Source organism: Sorex araneus, chromosome 3 (assembly GCF_027595985.1).
Source record: "Sorex araneus isolate mSorAra2 chromosome 3, mSorAra2.pri, whole genome shotgun sequence".
NCBI lineage: Eukaryota > Metazoa > Chordata > Mammalia > Eulipotyphla > Soricidae > Sorex > Sorex araneus.
This window is the reverse complement of record NC_073304.1, coordinates 120,873,609-120,893,225: the sequence shown is the minus strand read 5'-3', so window position 1 is coordinate 120,893,225 and position 19,617 is coordinate 120,873,609. Positions and strand designations below refer to the sequence as shown.

General features: G+C 60.2%; 1 long non-coding RNA gene across 1 annotated transcript in view; it reads right to left on the bottom strand.

Moving 5' to 3' along the window:
* Positions 1 to 316: 316 nt before the first annotated feature.
* The window catches only part of LOC129403267 (uncharacterized), a 60,426-nt gene continuing 41,125 nt past the window's right edge, over positions 317 to 19,617 (bottom strand). Inside the window, exons 7-10 of the long non-coding RNA XR_008629093.1 lie at positions 8,899 to 9,037; positions 5,344 to 5,425; positions 3,437 to 3,582; positions 317 to 2,068 (exon numbers count right to left, since the gene is read on the bottom strand). This is a non-coding gene — a long non-coding RNA (uncharacterized LOC129403267). The remainder of the gene's footprint in view (positions 2,069 to 3,436; positions 3,583 to 5,343; positions 5,426 to 8,898; positions 9,038 to 19,617) is intronic.

The following is a 19,617-nucleotide window of genomic DNA, read 5'->3' as shown; positions in this document are numbered from 1 at the left end:
CCCCCGGCTGCTCTGTAAGTCACCGTACAGACTGCAGCAGCCTTGGCTGCAGCTGGAGAAACTTGTGTTTCGTCTCCGAAACCTGAGTCTGAACAGCAAGTCTTGGGCCGCTCTGGGGGTAAATGTCCAGGGTTGAGACGGGCCTTGGGGTGAACAGGGCCAGCCTGGAGATGGCGGCTGCCTCCTTAGGGTGCCCTGCTCTGCTCTCTAGCACAGAATGTTGTCTTTGTAGGAAATCCTATGAATGGAACACCTGTCTCTCTCTCTCTCTCTCTCTCTCTCTCTCTCTCTCTCTCTCTCTCTCTCTCTCACACACACACACACACACACACACACACACACACACATTGAGTCATCGTGAGATAGTTATCCATTTATAAGCAAATTTCATTTTCCTAATGGTTGCGTAGTATTCCAATGTTTACTCAGTCGTCTGTGGAGCACTTCTCCACGGGGCCATGAGAGAGAGCATCGTCCTTCCCTGGAAGGTCCCACAGAAGCCTTTGGCCCATCAACCTCACTCTCTCGAGCCAGGTGTATGTAGCGCCGCCTGCATCTTGGCACAATCTTGTCGCCGCTCTGCCAACAAGTCGTAACAAGCTGTATTTTGTGTGCTAATGAGGTTGGAGCAAGCTGGATTTTTTGTGTGCGAATGTTTCAGCAGGTGAGTACAAGAGGAATGGAAGTGACAGGACACAGGCTCTCAGGCAGATCCGTGGTCTGTGATGGACCCTTCAGGGCTCCGAGACTCCCCGGGGGGTCATGGAGCTCAGGACTGATGATGGTTCTATCAATCACATGTGACGTCACGCAGTACGACTTGCCTTGAGTTCGATGTCGAAGGCAGCCTGGACACAGCAGAAACCCCCGTGGTCTGTGCTGGGAAGTGCCCCCCGCCCCCCGGGTGGGTCCCTTCCTACATGATGAAGTTGCCCTGTCGCTCTCTCCCCAGAAGAAAAGCACCCGGTGTGAGCAGCATGAGAGATCACCCTGCGGAGTTCGGGGAGAGTGAGGCCGCCTTGTTTCCTCACCATTCTGTTTCAGCAACTTCTCTCTCGTTCAATGGGTCAGAGCCACAGCTGATGAGACTTAGGCAGGAAGCAAGGGGATTCCTCAGGCTTGGAGTTCTTGGCACAGCGAAGCCCGGAAGTGGGGAGAGACCCCAGGAACCTGGGAAAAGGCTCCTCGGAAGCTGAACTTGGGGGAAACGGGCAGGCCCTTTTGCTGGTGGTCTGGGGTTGATAGACAAGGTCAGATAACGGGCCAGTTAAGGCACACTGTTTTCCTCAGAGGACGGTGCCAGGCAGAGCAGAGCAGAGAACAAGCTTCTCCAAAGGCCACTTTGTAAACACTCAGACCTGTGCACTCGCGGACACGGGGAAACTCAAAGCTGGTATTGTTGGTGTTGTATCATCTCCTGTGCGACTCACAGCTCTCCAGAGAGTGCTCTGAAAACAAGTTCCTAATGATGCATCCCATACCCGGTCTAGGCAATTCTGTGACACGTAAGTGGGAGAGAAGAGTCAAGATTGCTGCTGGCTGGAAGAGATGGCCTGAAACTCTCCTGCTTTGTCAGCTGTGACTGTGGAAAAGGACTTAGAAATAATAATCCAGGGCTGGGTTCACAGAGCAGGGACTGTTAAAATAAAAGGCTCACACAGCAGGGACATGTTTAAGCCAAAGTCGATGACAGAACCCAGCAAAAATTAAAGACTGAAGTGTGGACACTTGCAGAAGAAATGAGGGGTTGATGGACGGGTAGAAGGGGGTCATTCTGATGGCGACTCAACTTTTGGGGCCGTGGTGAGACCCAAAGTTCTGTCTGGTGAGACCCAGACATTTTGAGGTCTGCGGCTGTACTCTGTAAAATTTTAGTCTTGTGAGCAACGGGTAAACCAGTAAAACTTGATTATAGTCTCTTGGAGGGAGAAATGTGTCTAATCAAGAACTTTCTAGAATGTGGGTTTAGAAGCAGGTTGTCCACTGGAGGTCAGTTGAACTTCTCTTGAGCAAAGGTACACAAGCAGCTTGATGGAGAAACAGTTGTCTTTGCTGAGCAATTGCATGTCTGTGTGCAAAAAAAAAAAAAAAAGCAAAGGAACAGTCAACATTTACTAGAGGTTTTAACTCTGGGTTCCAGTCCCTTCCCTGCTGGAACCACACCTGAGTCCATCCTCGAGGACTTTGGAGGGGACAGAGATGAGAACAGGAATGAGGAGATGGGGCTGAGTACGGGCCCAAGGCACTGTCGATCCCAGGAGTGTTCCCCAGCCCCCCACACCCTGTCTGCCCCAGGCCACTTAAAGCCCATCCGATGAGTCCAAATGCCAGGTGAGATTTTCTGCGTGTCAGTGAGACCTGCGGTCTCTTCTCCTGGAGAGCAGATTCTTAAAGATGAAGCCAAACCTTCCTGGAGAGGACAGGAATCCCCCACCCTGCCCCCAGCAGCTGGCAAAGGAAGAGCCAGCCTCTGTGCCAGGGTGTGCAGGTAAAGTCAAGAAGAATCTGTGTGGGGGCAATAGGACAGTGGCCCGGGTCTGGCCATGCATGCAGCCCACTCAGGATCGATCCCCAGCACTGCATATGGCTTCCCGTGCCTAGCCCGGAAGAACCTCTGAGCCCCACAGGGGGGAGGGTGGCTCCCGGTGCCAAAGCCAATTCTGGGAGTGATCCCTGTGCCAAAGCCAATTCTGGGAGACCCAAAATGCACCAGGGGATGAGAAGCGGCCAATCAGGGCCACCCCGTAACGGAAATTGCTCATCAGAGCAGTGCCCCGCCCCGCCCCTCCAGCCTGATGCTGGGTCCCCATTCCCCCCCCCCCCCGCACCCAATAAGGTTCCTGTGGGTGACCTGCATTGCCCCCCCCAAATAACCACCCTGATGCTTGGCATCTTGCCAGACCCAGTCAAAAGGTGGGGCCGGTGGGTGGAGCAATGGTACGATGGCAGGGTACCTGTCTCGCATGCGGCCGCCTGAGTGCAACCCCCCGGCACCACACACGGGCCCTCACGCACAGAGCCTGCAGCAACCCCTGCGAATCACCAGGTATGGCCCAAAATCACACCGAAAAGCCAGAGGGGCTCTGCTCTCGTGCCACCAGGACCACACTGGTCCCCAGCTCTTCCGGGAGGCCTATGTCGGGGACTTCCCTGTCTTGGGAGGCTCCTGAAGTTGAGTCAGTGATTAAAAATAATAAAAAGCAGCCTTTGGGCCAGAGCGATAGCCCAATGTGGAGGGCATTTGCCTTGCACATGGCTGAGCTGAGTTCAATTCCCAGCATCCCAACGGTCCCCTGAGCACTGCCAGGAGGAATTCCTGAGTGCAGAGCCAGGAGGAAGCCCTGAGCATCGCTGGGTGTGACCCATAAAGCACCAAAATAAATAAATAATAAATAAATAAAAGCAGCCTTTATGAAATAATACCTTTAAAACTTACAGACACACAGCATGGTGCTCCAGCTCAGCAAGCAGTGCTCCTCTGCTGCTGACGGAGCGGGCCATGAGGATGGAGATAACGCCCTCAGAGTCAGCCTTGGCCCAGGGGTGCTCCAGGGTCCTGGACGAGGACAGACACTTGGAGCACTGGAATCCGAGAAGTTTTAAAATCAGGTCTATCCCAGACCCCCGTGCCGAGCCAATTTCACTGGGGCTCCTCAGATGGACGGGTGACCCCCCCCCCGCGCCCACTCCAGATGAAGCCCTGGGTGCTACCAACTTTCAGAAGAAAGACCCAGGCACGCGGGAACGAGCTTTTAAGACACCAGGCCACATGGCAGCAGGGACGGTTGTCCCTTCCCATCTCCCCACCCCTCCGGGGTCCTGGGTGTCACGCCCGCAAGCTGTCTCTGGGCCATGTTTAATTAAGCACACCACTGGCCTTGATCCAGAGACCCACAGACGGATCTCAAAATGGAGTATCCCCCTACAGTGACGTCTCCAGACCCCAATCCTTGACGTGTTTAGAATTCCAGGGGCCCGCGGCTGTGTGACCTCTCATGTGATATTCATAATAAGCAATAGAAAGTAAATTATGTAGAATCTCTCTGTAGCAGCAGGCTTGAACAGCGGTGGGAAAATTCTAAACACTGGCAGTGGGAAGGTGCAATGGGGGTGAGATTGGTGCTGATATATTGAATGTAAATAATGTGAACAGCCTTATGAAAATAATTTTTTCTAAATCAGGTGTTTCTTTGGCACCCGAGGTATAGACGGGAGAGCTGGGCTTCCGCTTGAGGATGCGTCTCACCGTGGGAAGAGCTTTGGAAGGGCGGGTCTCCCCACAAAGCACCCCAAGGCACCTTCTCATCCTGTGTTCTCATTCTGGACTCCAGGGTCCTCCTATAGACTGTGCTCCGCCCCCCCACGAAAGGGTGGGGGCCGCTGTGGGCTGTGGTCAAGTCCCCCGGGAAGCGCCGGCATTAAGAGGGGCCTTGGGACTGTGTCAGTGGGAGAGGGAGATACTGAGCTATCATGTGATTCCCACAACTGCCTTCGTCCCCCGGGAGCACTGGAGTAGGAGGGAGCACAGAGGGGCGTGAGGCCTGGCCTAACTGCCAGCTCTGGCATGTCCCTGGGCTGCACTGGGAAGGTCATGACCTTGGGTGAGGCAACTCGGCTGCTAAGGCTGGTAGGTGCACTGCATTCGCAGAGCTGGAGGAGAGGTCCAGGAGGACTTCCTGGAGGAGGTTACGAGGAGCTCCGTTTTGAAGGTCCCGGGGTGAGTCAGGAGAGACGAGCAGGGACCACAGAGGAAGAAGGCCGACATGGCGACTCGGCAACTCCTGTGTGCCCTAAAGGCCTGCCTGCCAGGAAGGCTCCTGGCAGGGGTCATGAGCTGACGTGGCCCAGCCCTGCTGCACGGCGCCCGTAGCCTGGTGCTCCCCGCCGAGCCCGGCCTCCCAGAAATGGGCACAAGGAGGCTTCTTGGCCCAGAGACGAAGGTCCAGCCTGAGGGCGGGCTGACAGGGGCCATCAGGCACCAGGACCAGGTGTGCCCCTGGCAGAGTCCTCCCCTGTGTCACCACGTCCCAGGGCAGGGCACAGGGGCGCTGCCTCCCCGAGCCCCAGGAGACAGAGACCTTGCCCCCAGCTGGCGTGGCCCACCGCCGTCTGCCGTCCCGGGAGCAGCCCCAGGACCCTTGCTGGCCTTGACGTCTCTCCCGGCCTCACCGGGCTCTCCTGCCAGGCGTCAGGACTGAGTCCCGGGATTGGAGCATCACCAGACACTTCCCTGCCGCTGGAAGGGCCGGAGCTGGTGAGGCCAGGTGGGTCTGCATGGGGCCCCGAGGGTGGTCCTGCTCCCCTGGGCCGGGCCCGTCCCCCACCCCACACTGCCTGGCTCACCTGCGGATCCTGGCAAGTCCATCCCACCCTGAGCTCGTCCAGTGACCTCCTCTCGCTGCTGCCCCTGGGGCGAGCCGGCGACCTGCAAATGTGAAGAGAGTCGGTCCAAGACCTGGTCCAGAGCTAGGGACGTGACGGGAAGGGTCCGAGCACGGGCTCGTGCTTGCGAGGCCTCAGTTCAGTCCCAGACGTGCCAGGAGCAGACACACGTGTCCCTGCGTCCACTCAGAAGAGAGTTCCTAGGCAGGAAGCAGGCAGAGAGGACGGTGCAGTGGGCAGGGCACACGCCCCGCATGCCCTGCACGCCCTGCACCCAGGGTTGACGCCATGACCCCGAGTGCCAAAGGCGGGAGTGGCCTCTGAGCACTGCTGGCTGGGCCACCCCCTGCACACCCACCCAGAGGTGGTGGGCAGGCTTGGGTCACATTTGAGACAGTGATGGCTGTGGGAGACGGGGCCAAAGAGTTGGGTCCCGCAGAGTGTTGGGGAAACGTGATCCCCCAGGGAGGGGCACTGGAGGTGCCGCCACTTCCCGGCCCTAGTCGGAGCCACCCTGGGGGAAGTGGGCGTGTGGGCTTTTTTTTTTCAATTATTTTTAAAAATTTTTGTTATTGAATCACCGTGAGATAGCTACAAAGCTGATCAGGGTCGGGTTTCCGCCACACGGCGTTCCAACACCCACCCTCCAGCAGGGTACACTCCCCCATCCACCACCAATGTTCCCAGTTCCCCTACCGGGAGATGGGCACATTTCACAGTGAGTCAAGGGGGAGTGGGGACTGGAGCACACAGCTGGGAGGGCGTTTGCCTTGCACATGGCCGACCTGGGTTTGATCCCCCGCATCCCATAGGGTCCCCCGAGCAACCGCCAGGAATGATTCCTGAGTGAAGAGCCAGGAGGAAGCCCTGAGCATCGCCGGGTGTGACCCAAGGTAAGGGGGCAGGGAGGAGGCTGGAAAGACCATGAGAAGCAAGGCCCAGGGCCGTCAGCCTGCTCTGACCCGGGTGTGAATCCTCGGCTCCCTCAGGGGTCGCTCCTGGGCACGGAGCCAGGACGAGCCCCTAAGCAGGGCCGGTGTGGCCCAGAAACCAAACACGGCCAAAAGGAAATTGGTGGGTGGTTCCTGGGCTGGCCCTGGCCCAGCACACTGGGGCAGAGACAGGAGGGGGGAGGCAGCCCAGCAGGAAGCTGCTCCCTCCGCCTGCTGAGCTGATCCCAAAACCGTCACTGTTTCAGCGCGTCCAACGGAGAGCTCCAGGACCGAGGTCACCCTGGCCCAGGAGGACCCAGCCGTCATCAGGAGCCTGTTCAGTCACCGCCAGGGAGCTGCTCGAGAAACGGCACAATCTGAGCCCGAGAGTTGAGACTGAAGTGAAACCTCCTGCCAGCACAGACTCGCCCGTGAAGACCGGAGGGGAATGGCGGGCGTCCCCGCTCGGTGAACGGCCCGACGGGACCTTCGTACCTGCTACTATGCCCGGAGAGGTGAGTGTGCCTGTGTGAGCACAGGAGGGCACTGCCCAGTCCTTCCTCAGTTGCAAGCTGCCGCCCTGGATGTCCCCCCGCCGGAAGCCCGAAGGAAGGAAGCGGCCACAGTGAGCCTGTCTCCCCAGGAAGGTGTCTCGGCTGGAGGAACGGGCTCCGGGGACTGGATCTTTGTTCTTTTTGTTCTCTACTCTTGAAATGCTTGCTAGACGTGAGCGCGTGCGAGCCCACTGCTGGAAACAGCTGGAAAGGTTTGGGCCACCGGACTCCCGGCCACTGGGCTTCGTGTCCCTCACGTCACCTCCCCTGCCCCCTTGTGATCCCAGGGACGGTCGTGCAGTGAAGGGGCTCCTGGAGCCGTGGCCCCTGGCCCAGCAGGCCCACCCCATCTTGGCTTGTGACCTCTGTTGCAAAACACACGCCCTCCAGACCCCAGTGAAGGGGACGGCACACGACACTGTCCTTGGCCTGTCCTTCGCCATCCACAGAGGACTTTGATGTCCTCTTGGCTTCTCCCTCCGGCCTTTCCCAAGCCCCAAGTTTAAATTGACTACAAGAGCATTCCGGTAAGCCATGCAGGCCGGAGAATGCTCCGGACCCCAGACCGGGCCAGCAACACTGGGGAGCTAACGCGGCCACGCCACCTTTTCTGAAAAATGAAAATATACCATCTATTGATGCCATCCAGCATGTCTGACTGCTGGAGGAAAACCTCCAAATAATCCTAGTGAGATTCCTGTTGAAGATTGAATGTAATCAAAGTAAGGAAAGAGTAAAGTGAAAATTGTCTGCCACCCAGGCAGAGGGGGAGTGTGAGGGGGGTATGCGGGGGGTTGGTGGTGGATCAAATATGAAAACTTTGTAACTGTATTTCAGTGATTCAATAAAAAATAATTTTAAAAAATATAAATAAATAAATAAATAAATAAATAAATAAATAAATAAATAAATACAAAATTGACCCCAAGAGATTCCCCGAGTCTGGCTGCCATGCTCTCCCCTCTGCGGGGCAAGTAGCAGATGCAGAAGGCAGGTCGGCATGAAACCCTCTGTGATTCTGTTTTGTTGTGTGGCGTTTTTTATAATGTAGGCGCACTGCTATTTATTCAGCCATTGATGAAGCCAATTGAACTGCCCTCCGTGATTCTACAGCCGAGGGCTGAGGTGTGCGTGGAGGGTCTTAGTTCAAAGGCCCGAAGCACTAGGGGCGGAATCTCTTCTCTAGCAGGCCTGATGGCCAGGAGAGCAAACGCTTCCCTCGCCCGGTGCCGCCTCCCAGATTCCAGCGGTACCTCCCACACCAGGGTGGGCGATGGAGCTCGAATTCCTCAAGGTGAAGACGCTGAACCCCTCCGGCAACTGGTCGACCCACACAGCGCAGGGCCCGGCTTGGCTGCAGATCGGTGCTCTCTGCCTCGGACAAATGGGGTTCTGGGTCCACTCAGCATGTCAGAACCTGCTCGCTCTGGCCTGCAGCTGAGGGCCACCGGCTTTTCCGAGCAGAGAGCCCGGCCCCCTCTGCAGAAGAGCAGGGCGGAGGGCTTTGGAATCCGACTCTGTGGAGATGGGAAACAGCCCCGCCTTGGCCCCTGCAGGTGATCAGAAGCCAGCGGTGCCAAGGGTCCCTTGTCCCCAGCCCTGCCTGCTCCACTCGCTGCCATCTGCACCCCCCCACACCTGTTTGCAGGCCCTTCCCTGGGGCTGTTTGCAATTGGTGGGTCTCCTGGCCCAGCCCAGCCCTGGCGGGGCAGCCTCACCGTCTTCCCTTTGAAGATTATGGGGCTTTAAGCATGGTTTAAAATGAATTTTCTCCCCTCGTGTTTTATTATAATTAATGACCAGAAAACTCTTCTCCACCCCCTTTGTCTATTAAATGTTTCTTCCCTCTTTAAAAAGGCAATATTTCTCCTACCTGGGGATATGGATGAGCCTGTCTGGGGCAGGGCGGCCCCGGCTTCATCTGTCAATTTGATGATGCAAAGCCCGAGAGTCCGGCTGGCACTGGCAGGGGAATTACAGCGCCGTGCCTTGTTGGGGCTCCCCAGCTCGCGGGCCCGCCGGGAGCTTACCCAGCCAAGCAGGCCAAGACGTGCCCTGAACCCGCGTGCTCCGATCCATCTGCGATAGCTCAGGGCGCCTGCGAATCCATCTGACTGTGCCAAGGTGTAGGAAATCAGCGTCTGATTGCTTCCAGTTCCTCTTGATGGCCTCAATATTTGATGCAAAAAAAAAAAAAAGAAGAAGAAAAGCAAAGACTATGTGTGTGGATGCTCGTGCACGCCTGGGCACAGCCACACCGGGTCTGAGTTCTGCTCAGCCTCCACCGGGGCCTTCCCCTGTCCACGCGGGGGGGTGTTAGAGGACTCAAGGGTGCTTTGTTGTGGCATGGAGGGGCCTTTCCCGAGCATCGAGGGTCGGCCCCACTCCACCCAGGAGGACTCCAATCCACATCTATCGTAAGAGAGTCCCTCTGGGTGGCACATTTGCTATTTCCTTGTGAATCCTTGTGATCTGGCGGCTCCCCCTTGGGAGTGGACTTGGGGAACTTGAGAATAAACACGGGGTGATGCCCCCCTCAAAGCAACAGTGCTCAGCATCCTGACCAATGCAGGCAGGTCTGGATACTCCAGGACAGTCTGAGTTTCGTACCCTGACCCCGGCCCTTCCGAATGCTTCTGTCTCCGCCCTCAGGGACGGGCACCCCAGGGGCCCTAAGCTGCAGGGACCAGGGGCTGCCCTCACTCTGGACAGGCCCCCCATGGCACCGCCTTCGCCGTCAGCCTGTCACCTCTAAGAGGCCCCCTGGGGAAAGGCAAGCCCTCGGGGTTAAAGCGCTAACGCGGAGCGGAGGGCGTGCAGCTCTTTCCTTGCACGCGACAGACCTGGGTTCAACCCCCAGCTGTGCGTGTCAGGGCTCCCTCCCGTGGATTCTGTTTCGAACCTCTGAGCACCATCGGGTGTTGCACCTCATAGTGCAGGGCTGGACTCGGGGGCCCATCGGGGTGCTGAGAGCTGACTTTGCCTCCGCTGCTTGGGCTGAGGGAACGATGGTCCCTCGGATGTGGGGGCCCCGTCCGAGCCTCATCCTTGTAAACTAAATTCCAGGGGAGACCAGAGTTCGGTTGTTTCCTGCCGAGACCAGGGGGAGTCGGTGGTGGGTCTGTCCCCCCATTCGGATCACAGCAAGTGACCGTGGGGGGAAGCAGAGGCCCCCTAAGGAAACCCGGGAGGGTGACGCCCAAAGCCCAGTCTCGGGAGCACTTTCCAGCATGGCTCAAACTGGGGGTGTCGCAAGACAGAGCCAGAGCCCACTTTGAGGGACCCAGTTCGGTGAGTCTGGAGGGGTTCTGGGTGCCTCGAGAGCACCTCGGAGCTTCTGACTCACCCCCTACCCTGCAGGCCAGACCAGTGAAGGTCCTCGGCTCTGACAAAGCCTGGGGCGGGCCGGGGTTGGCAGGGGGTCTCCTGGCCTCTGGCCTCTGGGCAGCTCCGTCTAGATCCTGCCAGGGGCGGTGGTAAGGATGTTCCTGGGTGCTAGAAGACCCCAGACCAGAGCCTGGGTGTCTCCCCACCGAGACGGGGGTCCCTCACCCCAGGGCTTCAGAGGAAAGTCTCAGGATTTTGTTCTCCACACCTGCGAAGGGGCCCTCACAGAAGGGAAGAACAAGACGGGGCCCAGGTGACTGACCAGCGTGGCACCGAGAACTCTGACCCCCCCTCCCCAGTTCCCGCAGCCCTGCCCGGCCAGCTCGGAACTGCATTAGCGGACAGGAGCAGAGGCCTGGGAGCGCAAGAATCACCTCACAGACGCTGAGACTCGGAGAGGGGGTGGCGCCCCGCGGAAGGATGGGGCAGCTGGCTGCCAGGCCCGCCGGGATGCGCCAACACTCTCCACTTCACTTGTGGTTGGGGACACACCCTGCAGTGCTCAGGAGCCCCTCCCGCCTCTGCCAGGGCCGTGCAGGGCTGTGAACCAAAGTGACATCTCCCTGAGTCATAGCACAGCGGGGAGGGCATTTGCCTTGCAGCCGACCCGGGTTCGATCCCCAGCATCCCATAGGGTCCCCAAGCACCACCAGGAGTGATGCCTGAGTGCAGAGCCAGGAGGAAGCCCTGAGCATCACCGGGTGTGGCCCCCAAAAGCAAAATAATAAATAAACCACCCACATCCCCCGCATATGAAGCCCCGGGGGCTCATTTCCTAATGGGGTCCTGGGGCTCCGAGCAGGAGGGAGGCTCTCGGGGGTCTCTGCTGTCCACATACATGTGGAGCCACTGTTAGACCTGGGCTGTGACCACGGAGCCCGGGTCCTGCCACTGACCACGGAAATTTCTGGAACTAGGTTCCGCAGGAGAAGTTTGGAGGCTGTGGCATATGGACGCCCACGGAATAGACAGTTCGGTCCAGCCCCAGCCCTGGACCAAGGGGTAAGCTGGGCCCTGCTGCCACTTAGCATCTGGTCACGTGGTTTCACCAAGGAATGTCCACGGCCTCCGTTCATGTCCCCCAACAAGGGGACGTTCAGACAGAAGAGCCCAGGCCCCGGGGCGGCAGCCGGGGCCCAGGAGGACAGTCCATCAGGTGTGGGGTCCCCGTGCCTAGCCTCGTCCTTGCAAACTGAATTCTGGGGGAGACCAGAGTTCGGCCGTTTCCTGCCAAGACCAGGGAGAGCCGGTGGTGGGTCTGTCCCCGCAGCAGCGTCACAGCAAGTGACCACCGTGTGGGGACTGTGGCCGGAAGCAGAGGCCACACGAGGACCCTGCTGCCCGGCCGGGTTGGCAGGGTCACGTGGCCACAGCTGCCAGCCCCGCACACGCAGTGGTGCTGAGTAATGAGCACTTAATCCAAGCCAGACGGCGCCTGGCCCGCACCTGCCTCCAGCCCGGGGAGCAAGGCGCACACGGGGCCGGGGGCTTCTCCGCCACGTCTGCACCCCGCCCCCGCGAGAGACTGTCCCTGTCCAACTCCCAGCCTCAGGACCATCCATGGGGAGGTTTGCTGCTGGGCAACCCGGGAAGAGAAGAGGCCGCGTGGGGAAGCTCCCCCGGCTGACAGGCTCTCGCCTTCTGGGCCCGTTCCCCCCGCCCCGGGGGCTGCCCACACAGACCCCCAAAGGAGAAGAGGGCTGGCCTGGTGACACCGTCCTGGGGGGGAAGCCCCCCTTCTCCCATCCAGGGATACAGAGGTCAAAGGTCTGGCTCACAGCCGGCCCGTCTTGTCCCTCCTTGGCAGGAGAAGAGATTGGACAGGCTGGGCCAGTCCCTCTACTGGCCCGACTCTGACATCCCCTCCTGGCCCCAGCCCTGTGTGGCCCCAGGTCTGACCGGGACGGGTCCCAGTCCCGCAGGGCACGGAGGTGACACATTATCCCCTACCCCGACGATGTTTGCAGCATCTGCTTTGCAATAAGAAGTGTGTGTGTGTGTGTGTGTGTGTGTGTGTGTGTGTGTGTGTATACAGGGTGTGGGCACATTCGGCAATGCTTGGGGCTTACTCCTGGTTCCACACTCAGGGTTCACTCCTGGGGGGACTCGGGGACCCGAGGGGGGCCCCTGGTTGGTCACATGCCTGGCAAACACCCACCCACCATATGATCTCTCAGGTGTCACTCAGTCAAGTCTCGAGAGTCCTCGAGATGATTCAGAGAAGGGAGGAATTGTGCCTTGCTCATGGTGGGGGGGCACACGTGGTCAGGGGTCTCTGCTGCCTCCGCCAGCAGGGGATGGCCCAAAACTGGGGGTTCACCCCCAGGAGTCCCCCTAGACATCCCAAAGGGCAGCTGGAAGACAAAAGATGTTTTTTCTCCAAAACCTGCATCTTCTACCCACCTCCCCACACACATGCACACGCGCGCGCACACACACACACACACACACACACACACACCTGGGTGCGCTCACTGCAGACCCCCTGCCCAGGCCCCCAGGGGCCCCCCTGCACCTGCCCAGCCAGCGTCCTGGGAAAAAGAGGCTCAAAGCCCATTTCCAGTTCCCCAGCCCCTAAAGCAAGGCACGGAGCAGGGTCTCGGGCACTGGGGGAAGGCGGATGCGCCCCACCCCCTAGAGTCCCGAATGCAAAACTTCCACCTTGAGTCACATTGAGGTGGAGCTGTGACCTCCAGATTCTGGGTGTCCTAGGTGGGTGTCTCCCAGCCTCAGTTTCCCCAGCTTGGATGGAGAAACGCTCAGCCTCCATAGGGCCTGGGTGCCCCCCTTCCAGACTAGAAGTAGGGGGTCTGCTGAGCGCCTCCCACCCGAGTCGGCCTGAAAGCCAAGTGCATGCCCCTAGTCCCCCCCCTCTTCCCCCTCCCAGCCTGGGCAGCATCTGGTGCCCGATGTTTGTTATTCCTGCCCCGCCTTCGGGAACGCGGGTGGCCGGTCTGTCGAGGGCCGCTGAGTAATAACTGCAGAAAGCACGGCCCTGGTTCCCAAATAAACAGGCTCGTGAGTGATGAGGGGACCCCCTTGGCACCCCCGCCCCCACCCCACGGGGCAGCTGGGGCCGTGGCACCCGCAGCCGCTTCTACACGGAGCCGAGTAAACACGCCGGGCCCCACTTCAAAAGCCTCCCTGGCAGCGGGGCAGGGGGCGGGGGCGGCTGCTGCTGATGGGAGCGACGTATCTTTGGGGGGCTGGGGTGGCCTCCGGTAACAGACGGCCCCCAAGACTTCGAAATACATCAGTGCAGAGGCCTCAAAGGCCCGAGAGGGAGAGCAGGAAAAATAAATAATTCCGTTATCTCTGATGAATTTCTGCCTTTGATCTGGCGCCCCCTTCACCCGCTCCTCCTCCACCGCTCCCCTCCCCCTCCCCGATTCCGCTCCCTCCTCTCCCTTTTTATTATACATTTTTTCCAAACCTTTCCTCCGCGTTTGATTTATGCCCCCCGCAGCTCAGCGAGGCTGACGTCCCTGATGGATGGGTGGGTGGCGGGGTTTGGCAGAGCCCAGCCAGGTGGCTGGTAGGGGGGCGGGGAGGGCTTCCGCTCACCCCGTGCCCAGGGGGACAGGCCTGGCTCTGGGGAAAGGGGTGCGGGTGGGAGGGGTACACACCCAGACGTGCTGCCAACTCGACTCCGGAGGGTCTGAGGCATCCAAACTCCACACACAGGAACGAAAGGCTCGACCTTGCACGCAGTCAACCCCGGTTCGATCCCCGGCACTGCCAGGAGTGATTCTGGGTCTCTGTTCTCCGGGATAAATCCTGAGTATCACCAGGTGTGGCCCCAAACCACCACCCCACCAAAAAAGCATGCCTACCTGCAGCCCAGGACTCCAAGCAGGGGTGCGGGGTGAGGGGACCGGAGCAGAGCTCTGGGTGCGGGCTCTGACCCACCCCCTACATCTCCCCCCCTCTCACCCCCACTGCCGCCCTTCCCCTCCCCGCACTGCCGTCCTCGAGCTGGGTGACACTCACTGAAGCTGCTCAGCGGCTGGAGCGATCGTCCAGCGGGGAGGGCGTTTGCCTCGCACGCGGCCGACCCGGGTTCAATCCTCGGCATCCCAGAGGGTCCCCCGAGCACCACCCGGAGTGATTCCTGAGTGCAGAGCCAGGTGTGACCCAAAAAGCGAACTAAATGAGTTATAGAAATAACATTTTAAAAAGTGGAGACGACGGATCCTCCCGGCCAGGGCGTGGCCAGGGTCAGCCCGAACCCGGAGCCTGGGACGCGCGCCCACGTCACTTCCGGCCTGGCCGTGGCCGAGTAGTTCTTTCCCTTCCCGGTTCCCAAAAGACACGGAGAAAGAAGCCAGACCCTAGCGGCTCGAGCACCCATGTTTGATTTCCTTTGGCATCTCGGAGCTCCCAAGCCCTGTGCTCTCTCCCCAGAGTCCTGAAGGACTCAAACTCTGGAGCCGATCATAGTCCAGATGGGGGCGCTGGGGGGGTCGCGGCACGTAGGGGGCAGCCAAAGGAGCACCTGGACTTGAGCACGGACCCCTCCTGGCCACCTCCTATCCTCACTTCCTGCCCCTGCTAGTCCATCAAAGAACAAAATTCTAAATGGGTGAAATTCCAAACAAAGGATAAAATGCAGCCAATTAAAGAGATGGATACAGTGAAGAGGTTAGAATAACAGAATCCTGGGCCAGCCTCCCCTCTGACAGGGCGGGGGCGAGCCTACACACAGCACCTGGCCAAAGCCTGGAGCCTCGGGCACCATCTGTGGAGGTCAGGGGACCCGGGGTCACGGCTGTCCATCCTGCCCCGGCCGAGGGCGTGCGGGGTGGGAGTGACGGTGCTCCAGTGCCAGTGCTCCGGCCCCAGCGGGCCATGCAGCCCTTCATCTCCACGGTGCTGGGATTCTCAGCAGAGGGTGGCCGGGTCCCTCCTTTAGGGAAAAGCAGGCTCACATCGGGCTGGAGCGATAGTTCAGCAGGGGAGGGCGTTTGCTTTGCACGCAGCTGACCCGGGTTCGATTCCCAGCATCCCATATGGTCCCCTGAGCACGGCCAGGAGTAATTCCTGAGTGCAGAGCCAGGAGTAACCCCTGTGCATCACCGGGTGTGACCCAAAGGGCAAAAAAAAAAGAAAAAAGAAAAACGGGCTGGCCCCAGGACACAGGGTGGGTAGCTGCCCACCTGCTTTCCCTGGTCTCCCTGGCAGCGAGGCCCCGTCCACCCCAGCTGGACACACCAGGCATTTGGCATGCGCCCTCCCCCCCCACCCGCCCGGCGCCTTTCCTGCTGCAGCGTTGTGGGTTGGGACCGTCTGGGGTCTGGGCACAGCCAAGAGCCTGGCAGGTGACCCAGTGTGCTGGGCTGCTCCGTGCCTCCCTCAGGGGAAGCAGCAGGCGGGACGAGGGACTGGGACCTGAGCTGGACGCGTCCGGCCTGCTGCCCCAGCGCCCCCAGCACCCCCGCTTCTAGGGAAACCTGCGCCCCGAGTTCTTCCTTATCTCGGGAATTCTTCCTCCCGAGGAAGCCCATGCGTGCCCCTGGGCTTCCTCGGGAGGGGGCCGTGGGTGTGTGGATGGGCAGAATGAGCGGGAAAGAAAGGAGAGAGGGAGCACTGGCGTGAGGCCCGCAGGCGGAGGTCAGAGGTCGTGGAGTTTCCGGGGGCCCCCCAGCTGCAGAGACCCCGCGCCCTCCCCCGACAGCGGCCAGTGCTGGCGTTGGTGGGGGGGGCAGTCTGCTCAGTCCCCTGTGGAGTCACTATGGCCCCTTCCCTCGTGCCGGGCTGTCTCTCGCCCCCGAGCCTCATTACTGCCATTTTCCAGGAAGCCTAGTGCCTGGGGCTGCAGGGTCTGGTGGCCCCAGGCCCGACTCCCATCAGCCCCATCTCGGCCCCCCGCATCTGCACCTGCAGCCCTGACCGCCACCCAGACTCGAGAGCTGGGTGAGAGGGGCACCCGAAGAGGGGCTGGGGCGGCCCGAGTGGGAGGGTCCCGGCCCGGCACGGCTGCAAGCGCTCACTTGCCCAGGCAGAGGCCGGAGGTGATTCTGGCCCCTTGAGCTCGAGGCCCTGGGAAGTGCCTCCCCTCACTCAGCCTCGGTTTCCCCACCTGGGGCCTCAGTTTCCCCCCAGAAGAGCAGGTCATGGGGTGGGAGAGACAGCACGGACCTTAACCTCTGTATTGCCAGGCAGCCCGCCCGGGCCTGATTCCTGGCACTGGGGGGTCCCCGGAGCACTTCTGAGGGCCCTGCTGGTCCCCAGACACTGCACGGAGCCCCCCGCCCCGCCCCAAAAGCAGGAAATAGGACCTCCAGGTGGCGCTGCAGGCCAGCTGCGGGTAGGGGTCTCTTTGGGGAGGACGAGGATGGCCTGGCGGGAAGGTTGGGGTCCTCCAGTGGGCCCCCCTCCCCCGCCCCCTCCGGAAGGCTCTGTTCTCGCTCAGCCTGCCAGCTTCGGCCCGTCTGCTGCCCAGCCCCGCGCGGCCGTCGCTGCCTCTGCCAAGCGGGAGGAGGAGGGTGAATGCGGAAAATTAAACAAGGCCCGTGGCTCCCAAAGGTCACCAGCCCCGATCCCGGGCGTCCCGAGGCCGCCTCCTCCCAGCTGGCCGGCCCCGGAGAGCACCCGAGTCTGGGGGTTCCCAGCCCACCCGGGAGGAGCAGTGCTGCCCCCCGGGGACACGAGGGAGCCCGGACACAGGCCGGCTCCTGGGGACAGTCCCAGTGTCCCTGAGCCAGGTGCCCACCTGGCAGCGGCCGCCTGGAGGGAACAGCGACGGGTCCCAGTCACTCACCCGTGAACACGCGTGTGGCTTCCTGCCCACCCCACAGGACCGGACACGCACCGCCGCCCGTGCCAGACAAACGGATGCTCCGAAACATGCTTCCTGCATGTTCATACGTGAGCACACACGGGCAGTGCTCACGCCAGCGCGTGAGTGCGTGTGTAGTGAGGCGGACAGACAGATCCCTCAGTCAGGCTCCATGAAGGGGGGCTTCCTCGGGGGCTCCTGGTGCCCCCCCGGGGACAGCACAGCGAGGAGGGCTCTGGCCTTGCACGCACCAGCCTGAGCGCAGTCCCGGCACCAGCTGTGCGGCCCCCAAACCAAAGGCAGCGAGGCTTGGCCATCAGGGCCCTGCGGCACCAGCTGTGTGTGCGTCACAGGAAAGGGGACAGGGTGGCCCCGGGGACACGCTGTGCATGGCTCTGCGCACCCTCCCAGGCCTCTCTGTGGGTCTGGACCCCGGCCCCTGGCAAGTCTGATGCCCCCCATCACGATTTCAACTTCAACTGCATCGAAAGAGTGAGGCGGAGCTGTGGGGAATGTCCCCTCCCCACAGAAGGAGGGACCCTCGCTGTGGCCCCAGGGCCTTGGTTTCGGGGAAGAGTGAGAAGCGGCTGCAGGCTGACCCATGGCGACTTGTTGATGCTACTGCTCACTTTCCCGTTCACTCTTCAGCTCTCTCCCGCTCTCTCGCTCACTCTTTCTCGATCTCTCTCTGGTCTCTCTCTGTCTCTCTGTCTCTTTCTCTCTCGCTCGCTCTCTTTCTTCTCTTTCTGCTGTCTCCTTCCCCTCCCTCCTTTCCTTTCCCCTCCCCTCTCTCTTTGACCCTCCTTCTTCCTCTTTCTCCCTCTCTCACACTTGCTCTCTGCTCCCCTTCTTTCCCCCTCTCTCCTCCCTTCTTTCCCCCACTCTCCCCCCCTTTCTCCTTCCCCCTCTTTTCTCCCCCCCACCCTCCTGATTTCTGTGACTCAACACTTAATCCACTCAGAGGCCGGAGAACAGAAGCCCAGAGTGGTGCTTTAGGCTCTACGTGCTGCAGGACGGCCGGCATGTGTACCTGCAGTGTCACAGGATCCCTGAGGCCTTGACCCTCAGTGACCCTGAGCTAAGGAGGTGAAGGAACTTGGAACATGGTGGAGTAGAAATGGGGGTGGGGGGAGAGGAGCAGGGGCTGCCTGTAGGCCCAGCAGGGAGGGAGCTGAGAAATGGTCTCAGCCCCCTCCTCCCTGTTCCTCCGCTGCTGCTCTTCCCCCCTTTCACGCCTTTTCCCTCCCCCAACACCCTCCCTTCCTCTCCCCCCACATCCATAGATGAGCACCCGGGGAGACATTGCCTTGGGAACTTTGGGGCTCAAATTCTTACTTGGTCCAGGCCCTTAGGACCCCAAGATCCCTGCAGTTATGCTCTAGCACCAAGCTCTGCAAGTGTAGCTTCAACCCGGCCCCCGGCTTGGCTTGTTCCAATAAAACTTTATCTGTAACAAAATAGAAAGGACACGCCCTACTGTGTGTCCATGCAGCTGTCCATCATGGTAGAGACGGTCAGAGGCAGCTGTAAACAAATGCACTTATTTCTCCACCAGATTAGGGGTCAACAGTCTCTGCAGAAACATGGCCGGGTTTGTTTTTCGAAAAAGCTGAGGCTGACTTATGCGACAGGGGTAGAAAGAAAGGGAAGCACAAAGCTGCTGATCTTGGTTTCTGCTTTAGTTCAGTCGAGGTCCACAAATATCTTCTCTGTCTTTTCCATCTTAAGTTTCTCCAACGCTGCCTAATGGCTCCGAAGAGAGAGTCGGTGGCACGTGATCCCCTGAGAATGTTCTGTGGTCGAGTGCCAGAGACTGCACCTGTCACAGTCACGATGATGGACTAAGGACAGAGAGAAACAGGTGTGTACCCTGAGCTTCGGGCGGGCACTGTGGCCGGGAAGCTCAGTGGGGCCCGGGGCGAGCAGAAGCTCCGGGAAAGGCCTGGGCAGGCCAGCTGGAAGGAGAGAGAGTCCACGGCCGCTCCCTGGTTGCCCTCCCAGCTCGAGGGACATGGAGGCAGGAACGCGCCCTCCTGCCTGGGGCCAGGGAGGGGTGACCCTCCCCTCAGAGGCAGCGCTGTGTCCGGAGCCTCTGTTCTATCCCTCAACTTCCCAGGTCACCCCCTGTGGGCCTTGTCGAACCCGATTCGCCCCTTGCCCAAAAAAAAGTAGCTCAAGGGCTAGACCATAGCACAGCGGGGAGGCCGTTTACCTTGCACAGGGCTGACCCGGGTTTGATCCCCGGCACCCCGTATGGTCCCCCGAGCACCACCAGGAGTAATTCCTGAGCACAGAGCCAGGAGTTAGCCCTGAGCATCGCCGGGTGTGGCCCCCCCAAAAAAAAATAGTTCAAGGCTTTTCCTGCCACGTGGTAGCGCAGCTGCATGTGACAGGCCCCCAGACAGGTGGGTGCGGGGGACACGGGAGCCCCCACGAGTTTCAGGGCTGCCCCAGGGCCCCCTCCACTCCTGGGGCCTGCCACCTGCATCTCATGTCCAGGAAGGCTGGGCGGGAGGAGAGGGGAAGGGCCGGTGTCCTGCCTCCACCCCGGGGTTCTTGCTGGGCGGCAGCTCCCAGCAGGCTG